Genomic DNA, 10,113 nt, shown 5'->3' on the forward strand with positions numbered 1-10,113 from the left:
GTTCCCCAGAGACAAATTACCTGAAGGACACATGAAAAGAAACATAATCATTTATTTTTAATTCAGAACAAATGAAAATTCTCATAGTTGACCACAGAAAAATGGGTAGATACTCCTGATTGAAAATGAATTGCATATTTTCCAATTTTCTTACTTCTATATTATATCCATTTTGTTTCCACTTCAGATAAAGAAACAATGTCCAGAGAGATAACATATAAATCACCTGAGTCTCACTTGTTACCAGGTATCTTCCCTCCTTCACTTTTTATTAAGGTTTATTTACAAATTTACTTTTTTCTTTTATTTATTATTGATGCATATTATTTATACAGAATTGTGTGATTCATTGTGGCATATTTGCTTTTACATGAAAATGTAATTTGATTCAATATAGCTTTTATATTGTATAAGGCAATCTAATTTTGAAACAACGTCTATTTGAAAAAACAGTAATGTTTGTACAAGAAAATGTTTTTCTTTATTTTTGATGCATAAGTAAAAACATATGTCCTCCCTTTCCTTGCTGAATATTTCCATGCCTGTTCACATTATCCACTCATGAGTCCTCAAATACTTGAGACTAGAGACTTTCACATCTTCTCCTTCCTATGAACCTGGATCTGACTAAATGACTTCATAGTGCCTTGTTTGACCCAAAGCTCCAGATATGGTTTGGGGTCATAGAAAGAGAAGCATAATTATACAAATTAGATTCTGATGTGATGCTGTTGTAACATTGCTACATTGTTTAACTTCTCCTAGCTTTCATTATCTCATTTGTGAAATGTCAGAGTTTCAATCTCACTATCACTTATCACAATAGTATTTATTTCTACCATGAAATTAAATCACTTCTATAAGCATGGATTAGTCAAAACACCATTGTCTCTTAACTGGATTAAAGTAAAAGAAAGAAAAGGGCCATATTCATTCCTTTAATGTCCACTTTTTCATGTATCCTTCTGATATTTCATGATATTTTATGGTAATTGCATTAGATTTCCCAGTTTGGGAGAATTCAATATTTAAGGAAGATATTGCCTTTGGATGATAATTAAAAATAATTTAAGAAGAGGAGGAAGTATAATTTAAATAGATGAACACTCAGTAATGGAATTCCAGGTACTTTAGTAGAGATTACTTGTATATTTTAGTGGAGACATGTATGTGGAATAACTGTAAAGGGTTTTTCTAGGTTCTTCCTCAAATCAAGCCAAGGGCATAAACTGTTCCTCTCATTCTAGACTGTGCTACTGAGAACACAGCCTTCAGATACGCTAAGTTTAGTGTTCATGACTACTGAGCCGTATGTTGGGAGCCCACCCATTGCCTCTGTTGTGCTTGGTACTTCCAGCTTTGGGGAAATTGCAGATCAGTGTTCTATTAAGTCTGTGGACTGGATTCAGTAGTCATTACCGTGCTGCCTTCTCTGGGGCATTACAAAATGATGATAGTAATAACAGCAATGGTCATAGCAACAATGTAATTCAGATTTGGGATCAGGCACATTCTCTACTTTTACATGTTCATACTCCTTTAGTTTTCCTATTGATTTTAAAAACAGCCTGTTCTCCAGTAAGAGAGCACCTCAATTTAATGCACAGCATATTAGTGTTGGCAAATATACTTTGCTCAGTTCCCTAGAACAAAACAGGCACATACACACAAGCTGGAGAACCATTCCTCTACTATCTAAAACACAAGGTCTAGAGGAAACCTTATCGCTCCTTAAACCAAACCACATCCCAAAGATACTTTCCTCCCTTATTTGAGCATTTGAAATCTGACACCACAGTATTCTTTGATATGATTGTCATTTTTCTATTTGTGGCACTCATGACACACTGTCTCACAGTCATGTATAGAAAACACTTTATCTTATCATCATCTTAATAATTTCATTCTCTGTTTACTTCAGAAAGCAGTGTATTGCATTTTTTTTTACAAATTCTAGCAGTTTAAATGAATTCCTCTTTCCAACATATATTCTGTATGTATTTTAAAAGAAAAAGAAAATCTCACCTGTGTTTTCCAGTGATTGAATTTGCTTTATTTTTTAATCTCCTCCTTAGATATTGTGGTGCAGCCGATCAAATTGAAGTAAGAGTGACACTCGAGAAATTGCTTTGTGAATGGTTAGGACCAGAGAATCCCAGACACCTTAAATTCAAAAGCTGGTAGAAGTCAACATTTGTTGTTCCTGGTTTTCTTACCTACTTAACTCTGCAGTTTCACAGTACCTTTGACATTAAATTTTCTTCTTTTCTGCTTCTTATAAGTCCTCCTTAAAGAGAATGCAGTAAAATGATAATGACCTTTGGGAAACATTTTCCCCAAAGTCTTCCTCCATAGTCAAAACCATATTACAGACCTAATGATGAACTTTAATTTCCAGGTTGACAGGGAGATTGCAGAGGAGAGAAAGGAGAACAGGGGAGGTGCTAGGAGATAGGGAGGGGTATGGTCCCTCAGCCCACTTAACATCTTCCTATGGGGAGAACCTGGGCCATCTTCTGGTTCAATGAAGGAAGCAAGATGACCACAAGGGGAATTCAAGATCCTGACAGGAAAGACCCCATATTGGGCTTATAGCCCTAGGTATTGGGTTGAAGTTAAGTTGTTGCTAGGTAACATATCATTAGCTTGGAGGATGGCTCCTCCTCTCTGCATTTTCCAGAGGGGGGAAAAACATGCATGGGCAGTGGAGAAGAAATTTTTTCAAATTCTTTAGTCAAATAAGGTAACAGTCAACCCTAAATCACCTCCTTCCAAGTGACAAGGGAAGAACTACCATGGCCTAATAAAGGTGAGCAGCATTATGTTTACCATGCTTAGAGCTACTTTGCAGCTCAGCCCACTCTGAAATCCAAAGTGTTAATAAACCTATTTTTCTGCTTGCCAATCTCTCACATCTCTCTCAGTTCTTCTTTTCTGGTTATTAAGAATGTGGACCATGGCCAGGCCTGGTGGAGCTCACCTGTAATCGCAGAAGCTCAGGATGCTGAGGCAGGAGGATAAGCAAAGCTCTAAGTAATGTAGTGAGACTCTAACTCAAAAGAAAAAAAAAAAAACATGAAAGTACTGAGGATGTGGTTCAGTGGTAAAGCCCTCTGGTATCACTCCCCAGTACCATAGAAAAAGAAGAAGAAGAAGAACTTGGACTCTGGATAGCCTGGGGACACTTGCTGTGCACCAGTAAGTAATGGTAATGAGGGAGGAGAAGAGGAAAAGGGAGGCACTAGGAACTGAAATGGAGTGAATTATGTGCCATGCATATATGATTGTATCAAAATGAAACCTACTATTATGTATAACTATCATGCATCAATAAAGCACATTTTTAAGAAAAAGTCCTACCATCTACTAATAGCACCACCCTGGGGAACAAACCTCCAACAAATGAAACTTTGAGGTATAAAATTAAAACATATCTAAAACATAGCAATATTTGTTGTATAGATATTTTGTTTCACAGAAAGGAGGTTAACTGAATTTCAGTGAAATTGTTTTTAAGTCTATATACATTGTAGCTTTGCAGGTACTTTAAGGAAATTTATATTAATCAGAATGTAAGTGATTGCATATATGTGTATGTGTGTATATACATGTATAAATATGTATCTGTACATACATATAAATATATGTGTATGTATCCTCACATGTACATATATTGTGTATTTTTGGTTTTTTACTTCTTTAACTTTCTAATAAATTTTCAACAACATATTTGGATTCTGAATCTATCTGCCAATATAAACAGAACATTTGTTTTTATTTGTTTTTTTATTATGTGTTTTTTCTTTATGACTCAAACCCTAACCCATCCACTGCAGAAAAAAAGAGTTAATTATTGTTCTATAGCCACTGGTCCAGGAGAATGGTGGGGAAGCAGATTATTGATTTATTAATTACTCTGATACATTTGTGCTTCTTTCCTTAATGTCTCTTTTGTGATTTTGAGTATCTTTCTGTTTCTCTCTGTTGCTCTCTTACTCTCTATCTATGTCATCTCTCTGTCTAACCATCAGTTTGTCTTCTATCTATCTATTTGTCTGTCTCTCTATCTGATTTTCTTTTCTCTCCTCTCCAGAAATACAGACCTCTCCTATGAAAACCTTAAAGTCCTGTAGGGCTACCCATATTACTTCTTATTCTAAGAGGAGAAGTTAATCAGAACTAATAGAATTCCTGAGCTGCTCTGGGTCTAAGTAACAGTACTAGCCTCCAGAGAGAGAGTGCATAGAAAGTGGCTATTGCCAAAATGCAAAGTAAATTGACAGTCCCAAAATTCCCAGAAGAATTGAGAAATATAACTTTGGACCAGTAAATAGATTTTTTTTTCTTAAATAAAAATCTTTTGAGAAATACTTCTGGGAAAACAATTTCTCGTTGCTTTCATAATTTAAAAAAACACCTATGATCTCTTCTCAATTTGTAGTTAGGTCTTGCAGAAGTGGGTATAAAACAGATGACTCTTAGAGCTTACATATAGGCATGATGGTTTTGTTTACCTTAGAGCATCAGCAGGTGTAAGGAAGTTGTATGGCAATTTAAATCCTACATCATTTTCTTGTGGAATGAACAGATATTTCACTGTGAATTCAGGACAGTTTTTTTGTTTGTTTGTTTTTTTGGTGCTGAGAATTGAACCCAGGGCTTTGTGCATGTGAGGAAAGCAGTCTATCAACTGAGAGACATCCTTAGCCCTCAGGACAGTTTTAAAGTTTTGAGCAGGATTTAAACTCATTCTCCTTGCAAAATAGTGAAATTTTCTCTTACACATGAAAGGAAAGCAATCTTGAGAATATTTTCTAAGAAATGGCCCAAATTTGTTTGAATCACTGATTCATAGTTTTGCCTTTTATTTCAGGTGTATATATCAAAGGAAAGTAAGCTAACTGTATTACTGAGGAAGGTAAATGCATGAACAAGACATTTTCTGGAGTAATATAAAACTAACTTGAAGAACATCCACAATTGATGTGCAGATAATACCTTTTAGAATCCTTGTTTAAGATCACTAGATCTATTTGCCATCTTCTCTTGTTATTTTAATGGTATGCATTCACATGTGGTCTATCAAATTTAATTGAGAGTAGAACACATTTTTTGCAATGTTTGGCTTGTAAGCAGAGTTGGTGTTTTGTATATTATATTTAAATAGAATAAAATTCTCAAGCTGTGAGAGATCTTCCAAATTCTGATTTTGGAAAAATTATCACCTTTCAAAAGACCGTTTCTCAAACTTTCTCTAGGTTTACTGGAGTCACGTAAAGTAAGTTTATAATAAAGGCAAATTCTGATGTCACCAATAAGAGAGTATATATTTAATATTTGTAAGCACTAGAGAAACTAGAGGAGATGCCTTCTTTTAAGATTATTTTTTGTAGTTGTAAATGAACAGAATGCCTTTATTTTATTTATTTTTTTGTGACGCCAATTATCAAACCCAGTGCCTCACACATGCTAGGCAAGCAGCTCTGTCACTGAGCTACATACAGCCCCAGCCCCAGAAGAAGCATTCGTAACATTGCTGAGGATAACTTGTAAGGGGTAAGCAAGACTGTTCAGCAGCACTGCAAAATATTAAAATTAACATTTTAACTTAACTTTAATAGTATAGAAATTTACCTATTTAAAATTAGGTGATTTGAAATTCTCCATGTAAACAATAAAGTCCTCCTATTTATTTATTTATTTTTTTTGTCAGCCAAACAGTGTCTACTTCCATTTTTGTTTGAATTGTTTGACAATCTTTATACATTTTATTTAAAGAAAGAACAGGATAAGGGCAAGGTAAGTAATTCTTAGTTAAGTACCTTTTATTCTACCAGGAGATTAGGCATCAGAATCTCAGATTTGCCTCATAATTTTACTAAATGATGTCTGTATTTTGATTGCTTAATCAATGTTGAAACTAAAACTTGGAGAAGTTAATTATCTTGCGTAAATAAGAACAGCTTTTGTGAAAAATGGAGAAATTCACAATAATCGTACTTAGGCTTTCTAAAATCCCTTGTAAATGGTAACAGAAAATAAAATACATAATACAATTTCTGGAGAAAGGATTTTTATATTGTATAAATCCAAAGTGGGTGATTGACTGCCATCTCCTTATCTGGAAAAATGCCTGCTTTGCCTTGAGGCCACATTATTTATAAAAAAAAACAAAAACAAAACAAAACAAACAAAAAAAAAAAAAAACAAACAAATAGCTAGACTGAAACAAAAACATTTAAAAAGCCATATTATGAATCATGTACTTTGGAGCTATCAGAGATAGCTAGGTACCGAATGTTCTACGTATTATATCACAAGTTAACCAATTTACAGACACTTGAATAAAAATGGTTGTCCTTTACTTATTTATTTACTTGTTTATTTATTATTGAGTTCTATGATTTCTAATTAGTTCTTCACTGATTTTGTAACATGCACACTTTAGTTTATAATGACTTCCTCTTCATTTACTTGTCTAATACTGAAAATTTGTTTTTTAAAATGTCATATCTTTTCCTGACTATATTTTCTGGCACCTTGTTGTTTTTGTTCTCCCTGTGCCTCCAGGAGTGATGGTATCTTATTTCTATAAACATGCAGATTGGAATATGGCAGATTATACTTGTAACTACAATGGTGTAGTTGACAGTGACCTCATGGTCTGAGTGTTATGGTGGTAGTTTCTCCCACTGCTGTTATGTCTGATACATGGTGCCATCCTTATGAAACATAACTAAATAAGTTCTAGGAGATCTATTTTTAAAATATTTTACTATATGAACTGGAGAATTCACTGTTTTTCTTAATTGGTTCCTTCTATACAGAAACTAATATGGTTAACTTTGATGGGTATTTTAATTATCACTTCTGTTTTATGCACGTTTATATAAAGGAATGTTATATATTATTTTCTGAAATGATATACAACTTGCAGTGATTGTGACAAAATATTTAAAGAGATAACAGTTATTAAATTTTGTTGAAGTGCTGTAACTTATACATAATTTCAAGGATAATACTTGATGTCTCCACAAAAAAAGAGGGAAAGTATGAAGTATTACTAAGATATTGAAAGAATAGGGCCAGATTTAGACTTTCCCATTTTAATATAATTAAATAAATTTAGCTAGAACTTAAAGTTTAATTTAATGTGTTATCCAAGGTGGTTTAGAGCTATTCATCTTTAGCACCTGAAAGAGTGATATATTTGTGATATGATGAAATATCACAACTAATACAGTATTTATCTTAAAAATGCTGATCTTATAACTTCATATGTTTCATTAACTATCTCTGTTATTAAAAAATTGGTGTTAAAGGGGCTGGGATTGTGGCTCAGTGGTAGAGCACTTGCCTAGCATGTGTGAGGCATTGGGTTCAATTCTCAGCACCACATATAAATAAATGAATAAAATAAAGGTCCATTAAAATCTGAAATAATATTTTTTTAAAAACTTGGTGTTTGTAGGATCAGATACAGATGCCATATTTAATTTAGGAGTAAAGTAGAAAGTCCACTTGGATGCCATTTTATTCCTCCCCACTGAGGTGAGAAGGCAGAAGAAGCACATGCTATCTGTAGTTCACTCTTCCCTTGACTTTGTGATTCCAACCCTGATCTTACAGGGAATAAAATATGTGAATCCAATGAGTAAGCCAGGAAACCCATAATAGCTGAGAACTCCCTGAACACAACTTGCAAGAATATTGTGTAAAATATTTTATTAACTCTTTATGTCAAAAATTCATTCTAATAAAACAAATGAAATGTATTGAAGTCAAATTACCTGTGAATATAAAGTAGCCTTTCTTGTGTATTTGTAACATTAATATTAATAATGCTACAATTTAACTTAAGATATCCTGTTTTATACAAAATTTTAAATAAGGTATAAATTTTCTTATGATTTTAAACATGTGAGTTATTGAAAAAACCCATACATGGTTTGCTCTATTTTTATCTATTTGTTGTTGTTGCATTATATTCAGGAAAAATTGCTATCTTATGTTTAATATGCAGTGTCCCCAATCCCTAAGTCTTCATGGGGATTCAAGGAATATTATTCATCAATCACACAGCTCACAATCACACAGCTCACAATCACACAGCTCACAATTAAGGTGATTTTTTACAATAAATGAAAATATATTCCTTGATCATGTGTCTGTAGACAATTCAGAGAGCTTCTAGGGAAAGGGAATACTACTTAAAATGAAAACACAATCATGACTAAAGAACATAGTTAAAATTATAAAACATTTTTTTTGTATTATACTAAATTCTTCTTTCTGATTATAAATGTTGTAAATGATTACAAGTAAACATTTTAGTTTAGATAAATGGCAATTTTAAATTATCACATTTCAAAAACCAATAAAATATGATCTTAGTGTTACCAATATGACAGAATACTGGAAATATTTTTTTTAAAAAACTATTAGAGAAATAAGTTATAAATCCCAAGGAAAAAATATAATTAATACATTGGTTTATTAATTAACTAACTTGTGTGATTTGTTAGACTGGATCCCAGGACTTGATGATAGTGTTTACATGATTGTGATCCTATTTCAAAGGCTTTTTTCCAAATTCATTTTGCTACAGGTATTCAGATGTTTGCACAAAGCATGAAATATATAAAAAGTCAGAGAAATGCATCAGAATTCATTCTCATGGGCCTTTCTTCTGACCATAACATACAAATATTTTGTCTCGTGTTCTTCTTATTTTGTTATCTTGCTGTCGTGGTGGGAAACCTTCTGAACCTCATCTCTATTGGCTGCAGTTCTCTTTCTCACCAACCCATGTACTATTTCCTCAGTCACCTATCTTCTATGGACATCTGATATACATCCTGTGTGACACACAAACTGATTGGTGACCAGTTAGTTGGAAGAAATACCATCTCCTATGGCAACTGCATGTTGCAGGTCTTTGCCATACACTTCTTTGGACTGATTGAAATATTCATCCTGACAGCCATGGCCTTTGATCATTATGTTGCCATCTGCAAACCTCTGCACCACATGACCATCATGAGAAGAACTAAGTGCAATTTCTTGATCTTGGCTGCTTGGGCTGGTGGAGCTGCCCACTCCTTTCCCCAGTTCTCTATGATAATTAAGTTACCCTTCTGTGGCCCCAATAAAATTGATCACTACTATTGTGACATTTTTCCTTTGCTGCAAGTTGCCTGTACTGACACCTACATCACTGGTGTTCTTATGGTTGCCAATTCAGGACTGATTGCCTTGGTAGTGTTTGTTCTCTTGTTTGGGTCTTATATCATTATTCTATTCACACTAAGAAATCACTCAGTAGAGGGGAGAAGCAAAGCCCTCTCTACTTGTGGGTCTCATATCACTGTGTTTATCTTATTTTTTGGATCTTCTATATTTGCCTACCTTAGACCTCCTACCACTTTCCCTGAGGACAAATTCTTTGCTCTGTTTTATACCATTATTGCTCCTATGTTCAATCCCCTCATCTACCCCTTGTGGAACACAGAGATGAAAAAGGTCATGAGAAAAGTTTGGTATCAAAAGGCATTTTTAGAAGAAAAATACAATTGATTTGTACTATTTAATGTGCAACCAAATGTATGCAACCATAAACTTTTACTTGTATTCAAGGGGCACCATTGGTTTTCAAATTATTGAAGAAAAATCATTTGTTGATAAATGTCAAGAGATTAGAAACTGAAGCAATACCAATAAAAGGACAATTCCACGTGTAAGATTGAAATCAAGTAAGGAAATATATATATACATACATATAGGTACACCTGCATGATATTCTAGTTTAAAGGAAGGGAGACTTTGTCATATAATCAATTCTGTTATCATTCTTTATATTTTGAGGTTAAAAGTGTTTTCAGAAATTAAAATAATTCTTATTATTGGTTTATTATCTGATGCAATGCCAATGCAATATTCCATGATGGCATTCTGAAATGAATTATGTAATGAAAGATCCCAGAGAATTTCATATGAAATGTAAATAAAAAGCAGTGGTTTTGTCTTTTTTTTTATTTTTTTAAGTTACAGTGCTCCTACTACAACCAAATATCATAGGCAGGGAAAAATTTTAAAGAGTTAAATTTAACACAC

The 10,113-nt window shown here is 33.4% G+C and overlaps 1 pseudogene; it reads left to right on the top strand.

The window, feature by feature from the left end:
- The first annotated feature begins 8,631 nt into the window (after nucleotides 1-8,631).
- LOC143390273 (olfactory receptor 4P4-like) lies at nucleotides 8,632-9,576 on the top strand (annotated as a pseudogene).
- Nucleotides 9,577-10,113: the final 537 nt, after the last annotated feature.

Source organism: Callospermophilus lateralis, chromosome 2 (genome assembly GCF_048772815.1).
Source record: "Callospermophilus lateralis isolate mCalLat2 chromosome 2, mCalLat2.hap1, whole genome shotgun sequence".
NCBI classification, from domain to species: Eukaryota; Metazoa; Chordata; class Mammalia; order Rodentia; family Sciuridae; genus Callospermophilus; species Callospermophilus lateralis.